Here is a 26,158-nt window from a genome sequence, read left to right on the forward strand (position 1 = left end):
CTTTCCTTTTAAAAGATAAACAAGAAGTTGCATCAATAATGTTTGCTTACTTTTCATTGTCCAGAACCTAATCATAGGACTAGCTAATTACAAGGAAGTTTTGTAAATATAGTCTTTAGCTGGTTAGCTAATCTGTTTACAAGCTTATTTGGATTGTTAGTAGAATTCATTTCCTATGTGACTGAGGGACCCATCTTTGTATTGACTGTTGAGAGACTGTCCACTTTCCTTGCCACATGGTTTTCTCCATAGGGAGTCCATGACATGGCTGTTGGTTTCTTCAAGGCAGGTAAGAGAATTTCTCTCTCTCTGGTCTACTAAGATGGAGTAATATAATTAAATGTAATTATGAGAGTGATATCTCATCACCTTTCTCATACTCTGTTTCTTAGAAGCAAGTCACAGGTTGCACCTCATTCAAAGGAGAGAGGACCATACAGGTGATTTCTCTGTGATTGACCCAGTTAAAGGCCTAGGGCAGTGGTCGGCAAACTCATTAGTCAACAGAGCCAAATATCAACAGTACAACGACTGAAATTTCTTTTGAGAGCCAAATTTTTTAAACTTAAACTTCTTCTAACGCCACTTCTTCAAAATAGACTCGCCCAGGCCGTGGTATTTTATGGAAGAGCCACACTCAAGGGGCCAAAGAGCCGCATGTGGCTCTCGAGCCACAGTTTGCCGACCATGGGCCTTAGGCAAAGGCAACAGCACCTAGTATTACACTTGGGACACAATTGTTTCTGCATAAACAAACTCTAATAAGAATTTCCAGCCCACCTTTTGACAACTTGAGTAAATAATGAGGAAATAAATGGGTTGTACAAAATGTACTACAAAAAAAAATGGGAGACATCTTTTTTAACTAATAGTGTCAGGTTTGTGCTAATTTGCTTAGACCTTCAAAGATAAACATTTGACCAACTCTGATTGATTGGTAGTGGCTGCCTGGAGAACTTTGTTGAGTAACAACATCCTAAGCTTGCTTTGGCTGAGAAGAATGCAGTATCTCACGGAATGGCAGTTGTGTTGCTCTGGATTTTCTTTTCTAACAGTAACTCTCTGTTTTTTATCTTTTTTCCCCTGCCTTTTTAATGGTAATTCTCTTGATGGAGCCCACCCATTGCCACGACATCAGACTGGGGTGAAGGATACAAACCCTGCAACAAGTCCGTGTGGATTAATACATTCTTTTATAGGATTCATTCATTTATTGCTTCAATAAGAAGTTATCTACTAACAGCTTTATGTCTCAGACACTCACTGTGCTGGGTGTCAGAGTCTTATGAGTTAGAGTGACCTCCCTTTCAGCATAAATATGCCACAGATTCATGAAATTTCATTAGCAAAGCAGCCTTACATCACTGTCAATCATGCTCGAGGCCAATGAGGTTTCACCAGTAGGTCTTGATTACTCCGCATGTCGGAGAGATGCTTAGCAGGAACCAAATACATGTTGCTTCGATTCAAACAACTTCTTCATGAATTTTTAAAAACTGTATACTCCTAGTAGCTTCATTGTGACCTTCAGAGAAAACATTTTTTTTTGAAATTTTAGCTTAAGAACAGGTTAGAAATAGTTAATCCACAAGGAAAATATTATGTTATTAAGGTTCTATAACAAATAAAAACTTTAAAAGGATGATGATGATGATTTTATCTTTTTAGCACTAAGAATGTAAAATGGCTGTAGGTGGCTATCTTTTGAAGCCCCAAGTGAGGGAGATTTTCCATTTATGTTCCTTTCAGTAATAAAGAGCTGCTGGAAGCACTATAGAAATGTTGTTTTTCAGTGATTGTGCCAATATACCTGGGCTTTCTTTCAAGCAGTGAGTGAGTCCTTTGAATTATGTTTCAGCCAAAAATAGGGTTACTCATAAATTGCATGAATACCTTCCAGCTCATAATTGCCAGGTTCCAGCCTTAGATTTAGTCATCAAAACTAAGCTCTTTTTGTTTTCTCTAAATCTCAAATTGACATAGTCTTCTTTTTCCCATTCTTCTTCCTCAGCACCAACCACCTTCTCCTCCCTTTATCACCCTTGGATAACACACAAACATACACACATACAACACACACACACACACACACACACACACACACACACACACACCAAAGAATTGCACTGCCCATCATAGTGGGTTACATACAAAGATTGTTTCATAATGATGAACTATTGCTGAGCATAAGGCTTCAATTTAAATGAAATGTTTTTTACCACATTAAAAAAATCCATTAGCAGTTACCAATAAGCTCAGGATTATTTCTGCAGAAAAAAATCAGTTTAGGTTCAAGATAAATACATGGAAACTGACAAGCAATTAAGCAGGAAATGTGTGTGTATGTGTGCTGCTTGTCAGATATTTGAGGAAGATATTTTAGGAAAACTGCTTTTGGTAAACAGAAAAATTAAACTGGCGTTCCTCTCTGCCTTTCTTCTTCTGAGCCCTGGTATTTTTTTTTCTGAAACATATAAGCAATACAGCCATTAAATATTTGAAATTAAAAGGCAATAAAGAAAATTGCATATATTCAGTAAATAATTGGTACATAGATGAACAAAATAACTTTTAACTTACAAAAATAAGAAAATTTAACTCACCTGAAACAATAAAATTCCATCAGAGATAGATAATTTTCAAAGCAAAAATATTGCATAATTCTTTTAAGCAAAACAAAGAGCTCAGTCAATTTTCAGAACATTTCTGTTTTCATATACAAGATTAATAGTGTTTGTACATGAAGAAAATGGTTACCTGCCTGGTTCATTTATGGGATAACCAGCTTCCACCATCATAAATTTCTGTGCCTTCCAGCCCTAAATTTCATGAAAAGAAAACACAAAAAACCATCATGGGAGATATTGGACTATGCAGAATGCCATGAGAATACCAGGTAAATTAGATAGAGGTGAAAACTAGTAATAATGTCGCCAGATTTCCAATTTTCTCCAAAGCTGATTCAGAGTTACATATACCATTTGTTAAATGCAAAACAGCGAAGAAAATAAATGTAGAGAAAGAGAATATGAAGAGAGTACAGATTAATCACTGACCTATAAGAAACATACGATTTTACTTAAAAACTGTATAGTGGTAAACCAATTCAAATTTTGAAAACCCTAGTTATTTTTCTCCACACATTTGGCCTTCTATACATTCAGCTGCACTTAAGTGTCACAGTGTTTGTTACATCTATAATAATAAAAGCGTATTATGCAAATTAACTGAACAGAGAACAACTATCTGGACAACCTTCTGGACAAAGCTGGTGCTGCGAGGGCCGAGGCAGCCGGGGCTGCAAAGGCCTACTCTTGCGTGAATTTTGTGCATCGGGCCTCTAGTTTATAATATTTAAGCTGAACATTTTATTTCCCTCTTTTTAGTCATGCTGTGATGGAATAATGTCTGCATCTATAGTCTACAGCTCAAGTTCAGCAGGGAGCTAGTCAAAGGCAAATGCACACTACTTGTTGCTATAATGTGAAACCCTGAGCTATGGTGAACCCACAGATAACAGTAATTTCTGTCTCTGGCATAAAAACCTAGGCTAACGGAATCCCATTTCCCCTCTAAAGCAGTCTCCTTATCTTAGATGTTAAGAAAAGCATATAAGGCCTAAAAAGAGGCAACCTCAATAGGAGAACAAACAGCAAGGAAAGTAAAAAGGCATTCCCTCAAGCCAAAATTACCCACATTTTTGGTCTTTCTGTGACAGGGAAAGTAACAAAATAAGCTCTTATCTCTCTAACTGTAGAAAATTAAAGAGACAGAAAACGAGCAAATCTCTTTATCTTAAAAAAATACAAAGGACTAATAAAAAGCAGCAGATTTTATAAAGGAATAAGAACTATATCCTAAGTGATTTTAATCTATTGCTTAATCATGTTCCTGATTTTGACCTACATCAGAGCTCCTTTCCCAGAGGCCTTGATATCCCACAGAAGTTGGAGTACATCATTAACATCTCCAAAACACAGAGCACTTATTCTCCAGAAAAATAATTTGGATGTATAGGCTAAGAAGGAGACTATAATTTTTTTAAATGGAAGCTGCTATGGACAAATTAGCACATGTGGGCATAAAATCTAACAAGAAACTGCTAATATAGCACCACCAAATATGTAACTTATCTTCCTTACTTTCTTTTTGTATTCTTCCCTATTAGATGGATGGATAATTGAATAGATAGATGGAGCATATAGTATCGATTACAAAGTATCGATTACACAAGTTGATCTATTCAAACCTATATCCAGGGTGAACTCAATGAACTTGAACCTGGACTGGGTTAATTAGAAGCCTAAGTTCAGGTCACTCAGAGTCCTAAAGATCCTAGAGAATTCAAAAGATCATGAAGCCTACAAAGATTTGATGAAGATAGCTTAGCCACATCCCACCTGTAACAAATAGTTCCTCAAAGTTCAGGATCTTTACAAAGTAATCTGGCAGAAATTCTGATTTAAATATAATTTTAATAATATTCTATAATAATTAGATCAATTGAGATTTTTATTGATGATTAGAGGAGGCAGAGAGAAATGTTTACTGTAATGAAATGTTTGACTCCAATTTTTTTCTCCAGTGACTTCTGTTTCATTTCTTCTGGCTCCTTATATTGAAACTAGAGGCCTAATGCATGAAATTCATGCAAGGGGCTCGGCCCTTGCAGCCACAGTGCCCGACTTCGTCTGGAAGGTCGTCTGGAAGGTCATCCCGCTGTTCAGCCATCCGGTCTAATTAGCATATTATGCTTTTATTATTATAGATGGTCAAACACTAATTTAAGCAGCATCAATTTTCTTTTTATAATATAAAATGCTAAGGTAAAAGGATGTGCCAAAACAATTACCACACTAGCCAGGCTTTTAAATTAGTATCTAATCTAATAATAGACAAATATGCAAATTGACCATACCTCCGACACACCCACAAGACACGCCCACAAGCCACGCCCACCATCCAATCAGAGCGAGTATGCAAATTAACCCAAACCAAGATGGCTACAGCCACAGAGAGCAAGGTTTCCTAGGTAACAGAGGAGGCCAAGCTTTCCGCCTGCCATTTCCAGGCCTAAGCCTCCACTCAAGCTACAAAGTTTCAATTATAGAAGGTAAACAAATTCAAACAAATGGCGGCAGAATGGAGCTTGAGAGAGCAGGCCAGGGTTGCCGCCGGCAACAGGGGAAGCAAAGCTTTCCACACACCCTGGCCGGGCCCACCCGCTTAAGGCAACAAAGTTTCAATTATAACCCCAACACAAATGGCTACCGGCCTCGGAGGGAGCCCCAGGCTTGGCTTGGCTCCGCTCCAGGCTACAAAGTTTCAATTGTAGAAGGAAAATAAATTCCAGATACCAGAGCCTCCACTTGGGTTGCCAGGGGGCGTGGCCGGCCTGCAAACCACCACAGGCCCCTCGCTCAGGCCGCCCCACACCCCAAGGGAAACCCCACCTGATCAGGGACACTCTTCAGGGCAAACCAGCTGGCCCCCACCCCTGTACCAGGCCTCTATCTTATCTAATAAAAGAATAATATGCAGATTGATCATCACTGCAACACACAATATAGCTGCCCCCATGTGGTCAAAGATCCTGCCCCCATGTGGACACAAGATGGCCACCACAAGATGGCCAGCAGGAGAGGGCAGTTGGGAGGCACCCGGCCTGCAAGGGAGGGCAGTTGTGAGGGATCAGCCCTGCAAGGGAGGGCAGTTGAGAGGGACCAGGCCTGCAAGAAAGGGCAGTTGTGCCTCCCAACTGCCCTCTCCTGCTGGCCATCTTGTGGTGGCCATCTTGTGTCCACATGGGGGCAGGATCTTTGACCACATGGGGGCAGCTATATTGTGTGTTGCAGTGATGATCAATCTGCATATTATTCTTCCAGCAGTCCTGGATTGTGAGAGGGATGTCCAACTGCCCGTTTAGGCCCGATCCCAGTGGATCGGGCCTAAACGGGCAGTTGGACATCCCTCAAGGGGTCTCATTGGAGAGGGTACAGGCTGGGCTGAGGGAGAACCACCCCCTCCGTGCACGAATTTCGTGCACCGGGCCTCTAGTTATGAAATAATGAACTTGGCATAATATATTCACGATTGCAGGTAACTACTGCTTTCAAAAACTTCATGTCATAATCTTGAGTGATTTTTTAACCCCTTCCCTTGTATGTTAGCTACCTAGAAAAATGAGTAAGGATGCAGATCCCATATAAATAAAGAGCTAATGTGCCCATTAAACCGAACAGCAGAACGACCATCCCGATGACTTTCTGGACGAAGCGGGGGCTGTGAGGGCCGACCAAGGCAGCTAGGGCTGCAAGGGCTGAGCCTCTTGCACAAATTTCATGCAATGGGCCTCTAGTGTTAAATAAGGAACTGAAACCATTAGCTCACCACAGCACATCATTTATTCTTCTTGGGTATTAAGGAGGATCATGGTCTCAAGAAAGATTAACGTAGAAGAATAGATGTCAGATTGTCGAACAGGAGAGTTTTCAAGACAGGCAATTTTAGATACATAAAGTATAGAGACTATAAACTCTTTCTTGACATACTAGTAAATGAGTTAAAATATAGTGATTTCATTCAACAGAGTATTTTACATTGAGTATTCACTCTATGGTACAGCTCCAAAGCAATAATGACAGTCATATATTTGATACATTACAAACTTGAAAATGAAACCAAGATTTTTTTTGTGCTAAAACTGTAACTTAAAAAATATCATAACTTTCTATGTGAATCATCCCTAAGTTTTGTTCTGATTCTCTTAGTATTAAGGGTATGTTAGTTTTCTATTGCTGCTGTAACGAATTACCACATCTAGTGGGTTAAAACAACACAAATGTATTATGTTATAGTTCCGTGGGTCAGAAATCCCACATGGGTCTTACTAGGCTAAACAAAGGCTTCAGCAAAGTGGCATTCCCATTCCTTTTTTGAGGTTCTCAGGGAGAATTCATTTCCTTGCCATGATAGGACCTAGGTCCCTGTTTTCTTGCTAGCTTTCTTCGGAGGGCAATTTTCACATTTAGAGCCCACCCACATTCTTGAGCTCCTGTCCAGATCACATCTCCTGATTTACCCTTCAACCTCTCTTCTCTTTGAAGGGCTCATCTGATTAAATTAGGCCCATGTAGATAATCCAAGATAATCTCCCCATTCCAACATCCTCAATTAAGCACATCTGCAAAGACTCTTTTGACAAGTAAGAAAATAGATTAGTTGCTGGATTCCATCTAACAGGAAAAACTGTGTGAAAATATACACTTTCCCAGAGACTTAGAAGCATTCTGACTGGAGTACATGTATTGGCACCTAATAATGTTTTGGTCTTTTTTTTTATAGACATAATTTAATTGAGTGTTTGTTTTGTTTGTTTTGGTTTGATCTTTTGACAATGTGTTGAGTTTTTATGAAAAAGAAATTTTGTGAATGTTAAACATTTTCATTTTTTCTGGCCATGACCTTTTTTTCCATCACATATTACTCATCCTTCAATACCTGGCTCAAATATTGTAAATTTACTTTTTACAAGATTTCTGAAGCAATATAATTATGAATGTAGAGGAATTTTATACTGGGGAAAATATTATATTAAACTTTTATTTTTAAACTGTGATGAAAATAGACAATATTCTAAGGAAAGTAATTGATTCAAATATTAAAAAGACATGGAGCTTACATGATTTAGAGATTAATATTTTCAATGCTTAAACTTGAGAAAAATTGAGAGCTACTCAATTCATTTTATGACATTTACATGGATTCTAAATCTGACAAAACAGCACCCCCTCATCTTAGTAAGTTCAGGATGTAATAACAAATTTACCACAGAGGAGGTGCCTTACACAACATTTATTTCTCACAGTTCTGGAGGTGGGGAATCCAGGATCAAGGCACAGGCAGATCCTGTGTCTGGTGAAAGCAGACCCTCCTGGTTGGCTGTTTTCTCTTTGTATCTTTACATGGTAGAGAGCAAAACCATCTTTCTAGCATTTCTTCTTATAAGGGCTCTCACTAATCCCATTCATGCTGTCTTCACCTTCATAACTTAATTACCACCCAAAGGTTTCACCTCCTAATCCCATCAACATGCAGGTGGATTTAGGGTTTCAATATATAAATTTGAAGGAAATATGAACAGTCAGTCCATAACACACATCCAAAATATTTTAGCCAAATCTTATATATAAATACAAATGCTAAAATACTACCACTTCCAATCCATCACTATATTATAAGACTATTACATTGTGAACAAGTACAGTAAATATAATACATAAGGATGTTTCAATCTATAAAATATAATATGCTAATTAGACTGGACGTCCTTCCTGATGACCATCCAGACAAAGCTGGGGCTGCGAGGGAAGCCCGGGTCCCGGGTGCCAGAGGGAAGCCAGTGCCGGTAGCCGGGGAAAGGAAGGCCTACTTTTAGAGGCATCAGGCCTCTAGTATTATCATAATAATTTATCACTTTAATAAGTCAAAAGGTAAAAAGCATGTAATTCTTTCAATAGAGTATTAAACATTTCTCAATTACATATTCTTTCTCAAACATACCAGTTCATGCTTAATGATGGAATAAAAAAGCAGAATGATCAACTATAACTAATTTGTTATATCCTGTTCCCTCAGTGATCCTAGATATATGCAAAATAAAATTTACATGATTCACAAGTGTTAATGTATCCCCACATAAGCCAGAAACAACAGTCGTCTACAGCTGGAAATATTATTCAGCATTGCTCTGGTGGCTTTACCCAATAAAATAACACAAGGGAAAGATTATATGTAAGTTCTGTAAGTTATTTTATATAGTTAAAATTTATAGTGTCCCTCATGGTTATAACTATTTTTAATCATGTTGTTTCTTACTTAAATTCTATTTTTAGATATTAAAATTTCTATATTGCCTTCCCATTTACTCATATGTTATTGGTATGCCATTTCCCACCAATTTATGTTCAACATATTAGAATTCTTTTGTATTAAATTTTCTATTAAATGTATCTTATAAAAATATATTGCTTAATCAAATTTAATTCAATATGAGTCTTTCATCTATTCATTAATTCTAACTCATTTCTATTATAATTACTCTTACATTAATGCTTATTTTTATAAGTCTTTATTTCATATACATATTTTAAATTTTATTATATTTTATCTTATTTATTTGATTTGTTCTTATATATATCCCATTCATAAATTTTATTCTGTTAACTTTATAGTTATAGATTTTATAAGTATTCATTTTTCAACAAATATTTGCTGAATACTTACACATGCAAAGCACTGTGCTAGACATTAGAAATGCATCAGTGAACCAATTGGAAAAACTGAATAATAAGAATGAGAAGACCTACAACAATCTATATACTATATAAAAGCCTAAGTGACCATTTGACCGTTTGACCGGTAGCTATGACACGCACCAACCAAGAGGGGCCAGACACTCAATGCACAGACATTGAGGAAACATGGAACAGACTGATAAATTTCAGAGGGAAGTGGGGAGTGGGGAGGGTGGAAAGAGATTAACCAAATATCTTATATGCATAGTAGAGGCCTGGTGCATGGATTCATGCACCAGGGGGTCCCTCAGCCTGGCCTGTGGGGATCAGCCAAAACCAGCAGTCCAACATCCCCCAAGGGGTCCCAGATTGTGAGACTGTCTGACCATCTGACCGGCTGGTACCTATGATGCACACTGACCACCAGGGGGCAGACACTCAACGCAGGAGCTGGCGAGCTGCGATGACTTGGCAGTGGCAGTTCTCAGGTGACGGACCCGGACCAGAGAGGAGGGAGCCGCTTGATTCCACCTTTGGCTGTGGGTTATGTTGTTCCTGGTTTATTGCACACTTGTGTTTGCATTCCACATCCTGTACAACAGTGACTTTGCAGAGTGCCCTCTCACACTCTGGGACCCCTCAGGGGATGTCAGAGAGCCAGTTTTGACCCCATCCCCACAGGCCAGGCCAAGGGACCCCACCTGCTGAAAGGACCCCATTCACTTCACAGATGCCTTTCACGCCACGGCACCATCCCTGGTGCAATGGGTGAGGGACTGCAGGAGGTTGGCTCCAGGTTGTGTCTGGCCTATCTTGTCCAGTCCCACCCCGCTGGCCACGACCTGGGACCGCCTGCATTAGTCCCTGCACCTATGCGAGTTTTGCGAGCCAGAAGACCGGAGTGTGAGTTTTCTTTCTTTTTCTTTTTTTCCTCCTGCTCACGCCACAGATGCCCTTCAAGCCACGGCACCACCCCAGAAATTCTAATTAATTTCCTTTTGCCCTAGCTGGTTTGGCTCAGTGGACAGAGAGTCGGCTTGCAAACTGAAAGGTTCCAGGTTTGATTCCAGTCAAGGGCACATGCCCGGGTTGTGGGCTCAATTCCTAGTGGGGGACTTACAGGAGGCAGCCAATCCATGATTCTCTCTCAGGGATGTTTCTATCACTCTCTCCCTCTTCCTTCCTCTCTGAAATCAACAAAAATATATTTAAAATAATAATAATAATATATTAATAATAATAATAATAATAATAATAATAATTTCCTTTCAATATGTATGAATCCATGCACTGGGCCACTAGTAAGTAAATAAATGTATAAATATATACTATGTCAGGATTAATCATTACTATAGAGAGAATAAAGCTGGAAAAGGTGGTCATGGCATGTTGAGGAGAGAAGGTGATATTGTTTTAATAAGGTGATCAGCCTTTCCAAGAATGTGACATTTTAGCAGAAATCTGAATAAAGGGAGGGAGTGAGGCACTCAGATATTTTGGAGAAGAGGAAATATGAGAGACCACAAGGAGCCAGTGTAGCCTCAGTGATATATGAGGGGGGGGGTTGCAATAAATAAATTGCAAGAGAGAATAAGAGACTAAATCATAAATTCTCCACTATTAACTATTATTATTACTGGAGTACACACTCTTAGAGTTCTATGTGACAGTACCTATGCTGGGTAAATTATAGAACTGGATGCTTCATAACATCCTCTCTGCCCACTTTCTATCTCAATAATTACAGCAAAAGCAAGTTATTTACAGATAAAACTGAACAGTAGCTTACCTCAACTGAACCATATATACTTCACTTTCTGCCTTGGGGTTTTTTTAACATCAGTGTGCAATGTATTCAGACATCTTCCTGGCATTCCTGCATAAGCAACCTGAAAGTGACAGAGACCTAACACCCTATTGGTTAACCATTTTTGATTAAGAGAAGAAGGTCAGTATTTAAATGTTTCCTTCAACCAGCACTTGGGTAAGCAATTCTAAAATGCATTCTACATAGCTTCTCTTAAGATCCTGCTGAGAACCAGCCCAAATGTCCACAAGTGTTGGCCAACTTCAGAAAGCACTCTTGTACTGACTTTCCCTTTATCTGTATTTCTTTCTCACTAGTCTCCTCTTTTTCCCGAGTCACTTCTCAAAATAAATTAAGTGCATGCAAGCTCTGTTTTCTTGTAGGAGCCCAGACTATGATACTTCTCAACATCTTTCATGCCTGAAATTACCTTTATTTTCCTTCAAACTTATTTTTAAAATATGTTTTTATTGACTTCAGATAGAGGAGGGAAGAGTGAGAGAGAGATAGAAACATCAATGATGAGAGAAAAATCATTGATCTGCTGCCTCCTGCACACCTCCTACTGGGGATCAAGCCCAAAACCGGGGCATGTGCCCCGACCTGGAATTGAACCATGACCTCCTGGTTCATGGGTCAACAGTCAATCACTGAGCCAGACCAACAAGGCTATTTTCCTTCAAATTTAAATAATTTGTTAGTTTTGTAAAAAATTTTAATTTTTTTCTTTAAAACTTAGAACATTTTCTATTGCTTTTTTTGGGCCGGTATTACTAATGAGAAATGTGGTATGAAAGTTGTTCTTCATTAGAACAAATTGGTAGTTATAAAATAGTCATGAGGATATAAAGTACAGCACAGATATAATAAATAATATCATAATAAATTGTATGGTGCTAGGGGCTACAGGAAGTATTGGGAGGAGCATTGTAAAGTCTATGATTGTCTAACCACTATGCTGTTTACTTGAAACTAATACAAAATAATATTGGGAAAAAAGTGATCATTCATTTGTAGGTCATCGTTTTTTTTTATCCCTGGCTAATTTTTAAATTTATCCTTTGCCTCTGAAGTTCTTAAACTTAACTTTAATGGATCTAGGAATGAGAGGTTTTCTTACAAGTCCTACTTGGCACTTTGATCCCTTTCAATCTGAAGTTCCATGTCTCTCTGTACTTCTGGGAAATATTTGTCCATTATTTGTCCAAATTTTTAATATACATGTTTTTTTCTTCTTGTTCCTTCAGAGGCTACTACTAAATAGATTCTAATATTTGCACATCTATTCTCCATATTTCAACTCCTGTCTAAATCTTTTTCATTCTTCATTGCGTCGCGCCAGCACAGCCAAGGGTTCGGCGAGCCTGAGGGACGGCCGGTGAAGGATGAAGAAAAGACAGACAGAGAATAAGCTGGGTCTAGGTGGATCTTCTGTGCCTGGCTGAGGCCACAGAACAGATCCAGATTGCAAGCTGATGGCTTATTTTATAGTCAGGTAATTTACAATGTTCTTGTAAATTTCACTTGTTTTGGCAGCACTTGCTGCACCTCCCACAGTCCATTAGCTACCCAGGAAAGATCTAGGGAGCAGTCACAAGATCAAGCTTAATTATGCTTAGAGGGCTGTGCCCTCCAAGCTGGGACTTGTTTGCGACTTTGCCAGCAGGTTAGTCCGAGGCTTAACCCTATAACCGTTCCCTACAGTTCATATCTTCCTCATTCATTCCTGGAGAATTCCTCAAAATTATCTTCAAGTTCACTTAATTTGGTTTTTCATTTATATCCTGCTTAACAAATCCACTGAGTTCTTTTAAAAAATTATATTTTGAAAATTTATTCTTTTCTGCAAAGACAAATGGCCAATTTTCCTTAAAAAAATCAGGACTGTGATTGCTGCATTCTTTTCAGAAATCTCTTTTAGTTACAAGAATCCAGGCAAAGTGCCTCAAAAAAAAAAAAGTTTTATCTTCCCATATTTTGAGTGAGTCAGATGGTCTCAAATCTGATTCTCCCTGTACACTGAATATTTATTGATTGACCACTTACTATGTGTAAGGCACTCTACCCATTACCATGTTAGAACAATATACAAGATGAAGTCCCTTTCATTTTTCTATTACTTATGGTTACTGGCCCTTCATAACTTGTCTTGATACCTAACAGTCATTCAGCTGATCATCTAATACTTCTCTATATGTTTTTATTTCAAATTCCCAGAAGAACTGTAATCCACTGATTCACTCTGGGCTACAGTGTATACATTGGTAAGTCTTGGATCTGGTACAGTGCCATATCCACTAAGTGATGGACACAAGCAGTCAGCATGACTACAAAAGGATTGCAGATGGTAGAAGTAATAGGTGAATAAAGGTCCCCATGGAAGAGGTTATATGTGGGAGGGTGGCATAAACATGAACAGTACTTTTACATTATAATATATCCTAACTTTTAATCGTCCCCAAAGATTAAAGACAGGCATAAGTGTAATATGTCCCTTTATAATTGATCAAGGATTCATAACCCATGAATTCATTAACATCTATTTTGAATTCACATATTTTGCACTAATATATAAGAAAGACCATCTCATCAAACAAAGGCATAATTTTTTATTATTTCAGGACAGAGTGATATGGACTTGGGAACAGAGAAAAACAAAAGGGTTTGCTTAGATATCACAGAAAAGCCTATCACCAATTTTAAAATCAACATCAAAGAGAGTGACATGAATAAAAATGTAGGCAACATAAGACCATATTTTAAGCTGTTGCTTGATTTGTTATATGCTTTTGTTAGAGCTTTATGAAAATAATTTTTGCATCCATTTGGAGTGATTTTATTTATTTTTGTATTGGATTAAATCAAGAGAAAAAGAAGGATCAATTTAAAAAGTAGAAGACAGCCCTAACCGGTTTGGCTCAGTGGGTAAAGCATCGGCCTGTGAACTCAAGGGTCCCAGGTTCAATTCTGGTCAAAGGTATGTACCTGGGTTGTGGGCGCATCCCCAGTAGGAGGTGTGCAGGAGGCAGCTGATATTGATGTTTCTCTCTCATCAAAGTTTCTAGCTCTCTATCCCTCTCCCTTCCTCTCTGTAAAAAAAAAATCAATGAAATATATTTAAAAAATAAAAAAATAAAAAGTAAAAAGTGGAAGACAAATTCTAAAGGATATGTCAATTCAATAAATATTTTTAAGCTCTAATTTTTTATTAGAAAAGTTATCTGAGGTTTAAATCCCAAAACTCAGATGCTACAAAGACAAAGAAGCTATAGTCGTTCCTCAAATTCTTGGAGATATATTTTTATTTGTCAGCCTGTGTAATGGTTCCCCTACATAAAAGATCTAGTCAGTTTAATTTTCTTAAGCAAATATCAATTTAATATCTTAATAAAATAGCACTAGATACTTTTAGGAATTTTCTGTGACCTTTAGTTAAGTTTTTAACAACACATGCCAAAATATTAGGCATAATATACTATAGCAGATCTAGAAAAACTTGATCAGGGCATACTTGAGTTACTTAGCTTTGTATTTAGGATGCAGAAGAGCATTGCGATATCTGCAGTTCACTCTAACTTTTTCAAGGCATGACATACTAACACCTACAGCCACGAACTAATTATCATCACTATAATTATAAACATAATCTTAATTCCAACACTCATTATTGTGAGGATAAAAATCAGGGACAAGTATCCAATTTGGGAGCAATGGTATAGGCAGCAATGGTATACAATGCAGATAGAGGGGAAAACAAGAAAAGGATAATAACAACTGGAGAAGAAAGAGTGTTGAGTAAAGTATTTAAACTCAGGCAAGATGATGAAGGGAAAAATGGGATAATCAAGACCAGCACCTAATAGACCTGGAAAAAAGTAATGACCCAGTAATCAAAACAGGAATACAACAGCAGAGTTAAAAGAGTAGTCCATGTGATGTCATGTTTAGCCATAATATGTTGATACAACAACAACAAAAAAATGCTAAGGTACCATTTGCTTGATGCTAGTATTGGCTTTAGAGACATGGGAACAAATTTCAATATTCCTAGTTCTGAGAAGAGATACAGAAACTGGGGAATTAGTATGCCCATTTGTGAATTAAAATATGCACAACGCCCTAGCTGATTTGGCTCCATGGATAGAGCATTGGCTGGTGGACTAAAGGGTCCTGGGTTTGATTCCAATCAGGGACAGGTACCTCGGTTACAGGTTTGATCCTGGCCCAGGTCAGGTTGCGTGCAGGAGGCAACCAATTGATGTGTCTCTCTCACATCAATGTTTCTCTGTCTCCCTACTTCCCTTTCACTCTCTCTAAAAATCAATGGAAAAATATCCTCGGTTTGAGGATTAAAAAAAAAAAAAATACACACACCATCAGGACTGTGTTTATGGATACTACTTAGAATAGTTAGGTTTCTTTTATCAATGCACCTTAAATTCCCTTGAAGGGAAGTTAAAGAAACAAACAAATGGACTGGACAGTTCACTGAAAGTATTTTACCAACTCAGAAGTTTTGAATTTAGCAAAAGTACAGGGCTGGCCCTGGCCAGTTTACTCAACGGATAGAGCATTGGCCTGCAGACTGAAGGGACCCCAGTTCGATTCTGGTCAAGAGCACATGCCTGGGTTGCGGGCTTGATCCCCAGGTGAGGTGTGCAGAAGGCAGCCGATCAATGATTCTCTCTCATCATTGATGTTTCTATCTCTTTCTACCTCTCCCTTCCCCTGAAATCGATAAAAACATATATATATATATATATTTTTTTTTTAAAGGTATACAGCTGTCAGAGGGGAGGAGAGTGGGGGAATGGATAAAAGAAGGTGAAAGGATTAACCAAAGAACATATATGTATAACCCATAGACACAGACAACAGTGTGGTGATGGCCAGAGGGAAGGGGGGTTGGGGCCTGGGTTGGGGGATATCTATAATAGCATCAACAATAAAAATAAAGCTACAAAAAGTAAAGTTCAACAAAAATTAAAAATCATTTTTTAAAAAGGTATACATTATCTTGCATTCTCAACAGGCACAATATTTCCCTCAAAGGAGCAAACCTTAGTATTTTGGGGCTGAAAAATATCTCAACCTTTTTACATGTAAAACACAAATATACCTACAGTACATAAACAGCTATAAAGTATATCTGTGGTGTTAAACTTTTATTGAGTGGTACTATAGACTAAATGTTCTGGTCCCTTCAAAATTCGTATGTTAAAATGCCTAATCCCCAATGAGAATAGATTTGAAGGTGAGCCCTTTGGGGGCCATTAGGTCGTGAGGGCGGAGCCTTGTGAATGGGATTAGTGCTCTCATAAAAGAGACTCTAGATCTCCTGTCTCTTCTACTCAGTGAGGTCACGGCCATCTATGAACCAGGAAGTGAATCCCCACCAGGCACCGAATCTGCTGGTGTCTTGATTTTGGAACTTACTGCCTCGAGAACAGTGAGAAACAAATTTCTGTTGTTTAAAAGTCACCCAGTATATAGTATTCTGTTTTAGAAGCTTGAAAGGACTAATTTAGGTGTGGACAGTTAAGAAAAAATGTATTTAAAAAGCTCCTTATGGGGGTGTTAGTAAAAAATAAATTGAGGCACTGACATATGAATTAATTTCCAGGGTTTTATATATATAAATATATATATATAAATATATATATATATATTTATAGTGAATAAATGAAATGAAATCATGTACCAAATGAGTACATAACAGTATACTTTCAATTGGTAAAAAATTAAGTTAAAAATTAAACTGTATTTTACAGTTATATATATATTTAACACTATAATTACCTAAGACAGTGGTCGGCAAACTCATTAGTCAACAGAGCCAAATATCAACAGTACAACGATTAAAATTTCTTTTGAGAGCCAAATTTTTTAAACTTAAATTTCTTACACCACTTCTTCAAAATAGACTCGCCCAGGCCGTGGTATTTTGTGGAAGAGCCACACTCAAGGGGCCAAAGAGCCGCATGTGGCTCGTGAGCTGCAGTTTGCTGACCACAGACCTAAGACAATCCTGCTATTGTTAAGAATGATTTGCATTTTACATGCCACAATATTAGCTTAAGTAAGCATTATTTTCTCCTTACTCAGAAAACAAAGTCTTAGTATATAAATAAACTTCTCAAAAGAACTTTATATTATTCAAAGCTAATATGAAGATGTCAGTCTCTTTTGATATAATGGCAACTTCGATGCTTGAATTAATGTGACTTTCGTTGAAAGCCTTCTATGTCTGGCTATTTTATTTGTGTATGACTCACCCCCTCAAATTTCTTGATTTTTATTGAGTTTTTTTTTGTTTTGTTTTTTTGTTTGTTTGTTATTTTGAGAGAGATAAGAAGGGAGAGGGAGAAGGAAAGAGAGAGAAGCACCAATGTGAGAGAGAAACATCAGTCAGCTGCCTCCTACATGAGCCCCAATCGGGGATCAAACCAGCAACCTGGGTATGTGCCCTGACTGGGAATTGAACTGGCGACCCCTCAGTGCACAGGATGACACTCAACCAACTGAGCTACATGGGGCAGGGCTCAAGTTTCCAACAGGTGTCTGACGTTCCTTTTACATAAGTTACCCTAACTTAAATTTCCAAAGAGAAAAACATCCTTTAGAGGGAAAAAATAAACAAACAAAAGTTGTTGGTCAAGAAAGAGCAATGTCTCAGAAACACTAACAATTTTTTTCTCCTTGCCTTTCATGTCCTAGCTGGCCCTCTGTAAATAATCAGTGAAGAAAATTACATTTCTGGCTTGCATGCTTCAGGAGTAGATGCCTGATGACAGTTTTCCTTGAGCTTCTCTCCAACAGAATTTCTGAGCTGAATATTTCATGTAAGCCAAAATTGATTTTACTGAAGGATAGTTCACAACAAGATTAAAAATCAGTTGTCTTGCTAATTAAGAGAGTAAGAAAATCAATAAAATGATGACATTTAAATTAACTTTATTTATAGGAGTGTCTACTTCAAATGATTAAAAAAACATTGAGGGAAATAGGAAGAATATAGAAATAAAGGGACTTTAATTAAGGATAAGCAATGTGTTGATTTATTATGTTGCTCCAAAGTGGAGTAATATGAGATTAAATTATTAAGAATTTTTTACTTTGATTTTTCCCTAATTACCTAAAATGGGTTTCCTTAAATGAAAGCTCAGGTTTTTAAGAGTTATAATCATAAGATGATTTAGTTATTTTTAAACAGGAGGAAAGAAGAAAATAACCAATTTGGAGAAAGGAATTGTTTTAACATAAATGTAAAGCTCTTCTCTCCGGTATATCATTTATTGACCACAAAATAAACACAGTGACTGCATTAAAATTACCTAACCAAGAATTGTAGCTCAAATGTAGCTATTCATCACAATTGGCTCATTTATGAGATTTATTTTAGAAGTGTTTTGCTAAGTTTTGCCAAGTACTTGCCATCTCCAAATTCATATACGCAGTAATGATTCTTAAAGAGTTGGAAGCAAAAGTCATCCTAAATTTTACTTTATTTCCAAGATTTCTGTCACTTGTTGGGGATGGGGGAAGGTGTGGGGATGAAAGCAAAAAATATGGAAAAAAAATAGCCTTTGCTTTTTCCCCTGAAGTTCTTTGAATTATTGGAAAGTCAGGTCAGTTTGAGCCGTGAGGAGGAAATGGACTGCTATTTTCTATAGGATATGTATGATGACTCACTATATGAATGCTTTCTAAAGCTCTGTCTTCTGATTGTAGTTAACCTGACATTCCTTATGATTTTTAACACTGTAAATACCATCTTCAAACATTCCAACACTTCTTGCATTTCTGTACTTGATTTTCCTCCTACATGCTGTCTTGTCTTGCCTTGTTAAAATATGGAATGCCTATCTCTGTATCTTTATGAAAAATTTTACTTTTGATAATATCACTGTAGCTAAAATAGGACCAATAGCAAATCAAAGTGTTTCCTGTCTTCTAACACTCAGGTTTTTCTTGAAAAGAACAGTGGACCAGTGCTCCAGAAAGAATAGATAAAAGAGATTCATTAATACCAATGACCAATAAATATGTATTAAATTATCATCTTCATCAATAGGAAAAAAATTGAAGTTTATATTATGACAATGTTCCTTTTAATGACAAGAATGGAGTAGGTAAAAAGCCATCACAAAATCTCTGTATGCTAAGAGTTTTCTTCTTTATCATTTTTTTTCTATTTTACAAGATTTCTAAAAATAATATGTAATATACTACTTTGATAACCACAAAACAGTCAATGTTGTTAAATAAATATAATACATACCCACTGTATAAAATATCAGTAAGTAAAATACCAGACATCCATTGATCAACGTTCATACTTTCTTCTGTTAATTTTTGTATTCATAACTATAATTTAAACAAACATTTTGGGTTTTCACTATAAGCTCAATGTTATATTTTTCCTAATTTAGTATTATAATATGAATATCTTGCTAATATATTTTTCCCAAAGTATGTCATGCAAATATTCAGATTGAGCTATATGAAAAAGCCATTTTTATAGAACAAAATGGATTCAGATAATTAATTTTAACTTGAATCATAATGTTATTGAGAGTAACAAACAAAAGCAATAGCCTTTTTTATGCCAACATGCATTACCTTTTTTAAGTTTACCAAATGGAACATCACACAAGATGTTTAAAACATAACTTCTTTAAAATAGATACTCAAGTTATATGAGTAGATAAAAAGCAAGCTGTCCAATCCATTCATTTTCAGAGAATTGTTCTAGAGGGAATCTTGAAAGGTCAGTCACGCCATAGCTGATGGGCCCTTGCTTTGTGACCGTTGTAGCTGGTGCCATGCCAAAATTCAAGTTCAAACGCTGGTCAGGGATATGGCAAAGATCCAAGCTACAACAAGGATGTGACTTTCAGTCATTGCTCTGACTCAGTGATTGAGTTCAACCCACAAACTGTCTGCACTCTCTAAAGAAAGTGAATTCAGCTAAGAGGCAGCATTAACCAGAAACATAGCACTCCATGGTTTATCTCTTCAGCATCATTTGAGGGGTGCCAAAAAGTCCAATGCACAATTATAGCTTTCCCACGGTTGTCTGAATGCCATTTCTTTTTGTGAAGGTTTGTACTGCCGAGTCTGTGGTACTTTTAAATGTGAATATCACTGAGGGTAATGTATTAAGTCACAAGCCAACTTCTGCCCCTTTCCTTTAAACAAGCTTACATTTCATCCAGCAATAAACCACCTGATATTAACTTTCAGAAGTCTAGATAACACCAACTAATAATTGGATTAAATCCCAAAAAATTCTTTGAATGGAACTCAAAGTGTATTTTATGGAAATCTTAATTATCCCTAACTGTGCTAATATTGGTAACTCATGGCAGGTGCTTTTCCCAGACAACACCCTTCCATGTTTTAGAATTACCCCCCTTACATGCAGTTGGACCTAGCAGGATGCTTGTACTTTAGATACTGCACTCTACTGCACAGCCAATTGAACCAAGGATAGATAAATGCAGTTGACCATGGCTATCCAGCGTGTAAAGTGTATGCAGAGTTCCATAAAGGGTGGCATTAGGCCATCTGTATCAGATTGACCAGAAGTAATTGAAAACAAAACAAAACAAAACAAAAAAGATCCTAGGCTCAGACATGACCTCAGAATCACAATTTCTAGAGGATAGAGATTTTCCTACCTACTCCCAGATAATTCCTATGCACACTGTGAGAATCACTGCTTACTTATCTAAGGGTTAAGGACTTTTGCTGGGTTTGGATGGCAGCACCAATATATGTGTGTCAAGGGAGGGGATGGTCTTGGGAAGGGCAAAGATGCAAAGTGGATGAAGGGTTTTGCTCCCATTGCTACCTCCTGGATACCTCAGCACCATTTTTCCTGCTACCACAGAGCTTGATTACTTTGAAATTAAAAGTCTGAGCAAAAAGTGTTGAGTTCATCAATGGAAGGATTTTAGTCTTCCCTAGGATCCAATATTGGTTATATAAATTTCCAATCCCAATCAGAATCATAAAAATTCAGTTTTAATAAATCCTGACCAAAAAATGATTTCCTAAATCAGAACATTCTATTCTGCACAAGGACTTCATGCACACTTTCTTTCTTGAGTAGAAGTATCTATAATAATAATCTATAATAATAAAAGGATAATATGCTAATTAGACTGGACGTCTTCCAGATGTCATTTTGGATATCCTTCCTGATGAAGCTGGGGCCAGAGGGAAGCCAGCTCAGGTCCAGGGGCCTGCAGGCGGCCAGAGGAGGGAAGCCCGGGTCCTGGGTGCCAGAGGGAAGCCGGTGCCGGCAGCTGGGGGAAGGAAGGCCTACTCTTGCACTAATTTTCGTGCATCGGGCCTCTAGTATAATTATGTTTTTATTCTTTTTCACAACCACAGGGATGTTTCCAACATGCTATCATTTGCACAGATAGAACCATTCCATTCCTAAACAGGGAGAAATCTTTAAAGTCATGCTTTATCTGTTCTTCTGGTCATTTAATTTGATAGACTATAAGTCCCCTATTTACCATTAGACTGTGGATGACAAGATAGTATTAAGCATTTCTGGAACACAGACTGCAGTTGGGCAAATAATTGTAGTTGCCATTCTAGGAAACTATTGCTATAACTGAAGACCGGAAGATTATCAAGGAGAGTTGTGTGTTCTCTTTACATGTGGACTTAGCACATAATACCCTAAACACCTACAAATAAAAACTACGACAGTGCATAGTTGTAAACATCTTGATTAATGATGAGAGCCTTGACAGTGTTGCTCAGTGGTTGAGCGTCGACCTATGAAGCAGGATGTCATAATTGGATTCCCAGTCAGGGCATTTGTCCAGGTTGTGGGCTCATTCCCCAGTGTGGAGGGTGCAGGAGGCAGCTGATCGATGATTCTCTCTCATCATTGATGTTTTTATCTCTCCCTTTCCTTTCCACTCTGAAATCAATCAATCTATATATCTATATAATAAAAGCCTAAGTGACCATTACGGCAGAATGACCAGAATGGTTGTTATGATGCACAATGCAGGAGCTGCCCCCTGGTGGTCAGTGTGCTCCCACAGGGGGAGTGCCGCTCAGCTAGAAGCCAGGCTCATGGCTGGTGAGCACAGCCAAGGTGGTGGGAGCCTCTCCCGCCTCTGTGGCAGTGCTAAGGAGCAGTGAGCCAAGTGGTAAGGAGCCGAGTGGTAAGGAGCAAGGGATCCCAGATTGTGAGAGGGATGTTTGACTGCCAGCTTAGGCATAATCCCCCCTGGACTGCCAGTTTAGGCCCAATCCCCAGGGTCTAAGCTGGCAGTCAAACATCCCCGAGTGGTCCCAGACTGTGAGAGGGCACAGGCCAGGCTGAGGGATCCCTCTAACCCCAGTGCACGAATTTTGTGCACCAGGCCTCGTGTGTGTGTTTGTGTGTGTGTGTGTGTGTGTGTGTGTGTATTTAATTTTAGATGCTGTGGAATTTATTTGCTTTACCTGAATATTTTTTTAGTTAATTAATTTAAGAAAAATTTATTTTTAACTCATGTCACTGTTTTGTTTTGTTTTTTGTCTAAAGTTTTACATATGTCTTCTTTTATCCCAATTGACCACCCCTCCCCCAGCCATTCTAAAAATATATTTAAAAAATAATAATGAGGAGGAAGTCCGGAAAATAATGGTCAGGGTTGAGCAGGAGATGCCACCTTTCTTTTGCAGAGTATTTTCTCAACAGTATAAGGCATGGGAAATATGCGAGGCCATCATCTAAATGCAATATCATAGCCAAGTGCAAAAAATCATGCTTTAACTTTAAAAATTGTATGTTGTGGCAGTTTTCTATTAATGAGCTGATTATATTTTTAGAAATCATGGAAAATATGTAGATGCTGATGTCACTATACTTTGGCTAAGGATGCCTATTGTGAGCAAAGTTATTTCTTCCCTTGGCTCTGGGCCACCAGACTACTGCTCACCTACTCCCTCCTTCCCTGACACGCAAACATTCCAGATTATAAGGAAAACATGTTTCTAAAGTTCTAAAGATTTAAATTCTACTGACTAAATTAGCTTCCTCACTATGAAAGTTCAAAGCCTTCTATATTTTTCCTACATGGCTCCTTTTATGAGTATAATGAAAAAGTGTCTATAATTAGTAATTACACATTGTGTCCTCTGTTTGACATAAGCTCCATGAGAGTGAGAATCATGCTTGTTTTTGGTGTGTGTGTGTGTGTGTGTGTGTGTGTGTGTGTGTGTGTGTAATGAATGCTTATCTCCCAATTAGCCTTGTATCCATTGTCACTGGATACTTTTGACTGAAAGAATGTGTGGCGGCCTTTTATTATTTGCTCACTAATTAAAAGATCTATGGTAGCCAGGGCCTTTACTTTCTCTTCAATACACAAAATACACAGATTTAACCTCACTCCCAAAGAGTCCACGTTATGCTTGTTATGACCCAGTAAACTAACTCTCAGCCTTCATCATCCACATCTCAGTAATCCCAAGCAATCCCAAAACTTTTGTGTTTTCTTGTTTGTTTACTTGTTTTACACTAATCATTTCTTTTGACTAAGCTATAGCTCTCACCTTAATGCCAATGTTCAATTTTTCCAATGCTTAACCAGGCACTCCCAGGAATGCTTACACATACTCTCAGGGCCATTACTGAGTAGCCACGGCAGAGTATATGGAATGGGGGCTGTACTTCCAGTTTAATTAGAATTTCAAATACTGATATTCTATCATGCTATTTTCCTAGTTTGTCAATAGCCACATGATAACCTCATGAAAGAGTTTAACAAAGCTAAACTTTCTGTCTTTTAACAGAAGCTTTTATTTCTATCAAGCCATGTGTAGTTCCATCAAGCTATTATATTAAGAACACAGACTACACCCTGGAATATTCTTTAGTTGAGGACAAATGTATGAACCACAGTGCTGGACACTTGGTGTGAATTAAATGATGCATCCAGACATTTCAGTGGGATTATACCATAAAAGAAGACAGCCAGAAATAACAAATTTTCCTTTGGTATCTACCTAAAGATTCTTAGTATTCTACCAAATATATATTTTAAAAACTATCAAAGGCCATATGAAAGTTAATAAGTCCATGGACATATTTCTTTAACTTTTAGTATAAATTATATTTTGGGGGGAAAAAACTTTAAAAATAATTTTACACTACCTGCCAATAAAATCAAAATCATTATCCTCCAGTAACTTCAAAGAAGCAAAAATAAAGGAGAAATAGAAACGTGAAAAGCATTTTCAAAAGAGGTAAGACATAAGAATTAGAGAAACGAGATACAATAAGGAAAATGACTGAATAAGAAACATACTACTACATTACATGCCTGAACAAAAACATAGATAAACAGAAAGTACAAGTACAATCCCAATTTTATGGGAAAAGCAAATCTTCAAAATTTTGGCATAAGAATAAAGTTATGTAGTATTTTCATGAAAAACTCCATAAACACAGACTATATCCATATTTTAGCTTAAAGATCCAAGGACAAATAGCAACTAATTTATCTGCTTTATGAGATTTTTAAGCCAAAAAGTGTTCATTCCAGGATTTCCAGAGCCTTGCAATGAGCACAGGACAGAGAGAAGAAAAAAAATCTTGCCTTTATTCTCTGAAATTTATGGAATCTCATTGTACAAAGAGAAGTACACATTCTCTTCTCGCACGGGCATGATATACTGGACAGCGGCATGCATGCCCATACACAAAATCGGTGGTAAAAATACAAACAAAAAAAACCCCTGTTATTTTCTAGTCCATTCTAGTTGTAGAAAGATTTTTTAGTTCTTTAAACCAGCAATTTTCAACCCTTTTCATCTCATGGCACACATAAATTGATTACTAAAATTCTGCAGCACACCAAAAAATATGTTTTTTTGCCAATCTGACAAAAAAATAGGTATAATTCTGATTTATTCACACCAGATAGCTATATTGTTTTGGCTGTTGTCATTTATTTTTATATTTGACAATCTAAGGGAAAAGGCGTAAGTGCCCCTGACTATAGTCAGGTATTGCTTGTTTTACAAATCCGTTCAGCACACCAATGTGCTGTGGCACACCAGCGGAAAAATCGCTGCTTTAAGGAAAAGGAAAAGTCTCCTCTTCTACTGCGTCTCCTGAGCATTTGACATAAAGAAGGTGATTTTCAGCCTCTCTTAGGTCCTCATTTCCAAGATGACCAAGAAAAGAAGGAATAGCAGAATAACAGTAGTGCCAAAAGAGGCTGAGGCCATGTGTAGCCTATTCAGTGCACCAACTGTGCCCGGTGCATGCCCAAGGACAAGGCCATTAAGAAGTTTGTCATTCAAAACATAATAGAGGCTACAGCCCTAGGGACATCTCTGAAGTGAATGTCTTCAATGCCTATGTGCTTCCCAAGCTGTATATGGAACTACATTACTGTGTGAGCTGTGCCATTCACAGCAAGGTAGACAGGAATCATTCTCGTGAAGCCCGGAAGAACCGAACACCCCCATCCCAATTTAGACCTGTGGGTTCTGTACCACAACCTCCACCAAAGCCCATGTAAGGAGCTAAGTCTTTAAGGACTGAAGAAAAGTTCTCTGGGGGAAAAAATAAATGGAAATTGTACTTCAAAAAGAAGAAGAAGAAGAAGAAGAAGAAGAAGAAGAAGAAGAAGAAGAAGAAGAAGAAGAAGAAGAAGAAGAAGAAGAAAATTATCATGTGTTTATTGTGTAGAATTAAATAATCAAATTTAAATCAAATAAACTTCTTTCTCTATGACATCACATTATTTACTAGAGGCCCAGTGCACCAAATTCGTGCATGGGTAGGGTGCTTAGGCCTAGCCGGCGATCAGGGCCTATCCATGGGGCAACCAATGGGGCGATGTGGGGGAGTGTGTCCCCCGCTGGCACGGGTGCCTTGGCTGGTCTGGGGCCTGTAGGCTGGGGACAGCTCCTGTATTGAGCATCTGCCCCCTTGTGGTCAGTGCGCGTTATAGCAACCAGTTGTTCCACTGGTTGTTCTGCTGTTCAGTCGATTTGCATATTAAATTTTTATTATATAAGA

At 37.8% G+C, this 26,158-nt stretch overlaps 1 pseudogene; it reads left to right on the forward strand.

The window, feature by feature from the left end:
• Positions 1 to 2,871: 2,871 nt before the first annotated feature.
• On the forward strand, positions 2,872 to 25,655 carry LOC114232306 (40S ribosomal protein S26-like; annotated as a pseudogene).
• The last annotated feature ends 503 nt before the right edge of the window (positions 25,656 to 26,158 follow it).

The sequence above is a fragment of the Eptesicus fuscus genome, chromosome 7, assembly GCF_027574615.1.
Source record: "Eptesicus fuscus isolate TK198812 chromosome 7, DD_ASM_mEF_20220401, whole genome shotgun sequence".
Classification (NCBI taxonomy): domain Eukaryota; kingdom Metazoa; phylum Chordata; class Mammalia; order Chiroptera; family Vespertilionidae; genus Eptesicus; species Eptesicus fuscus.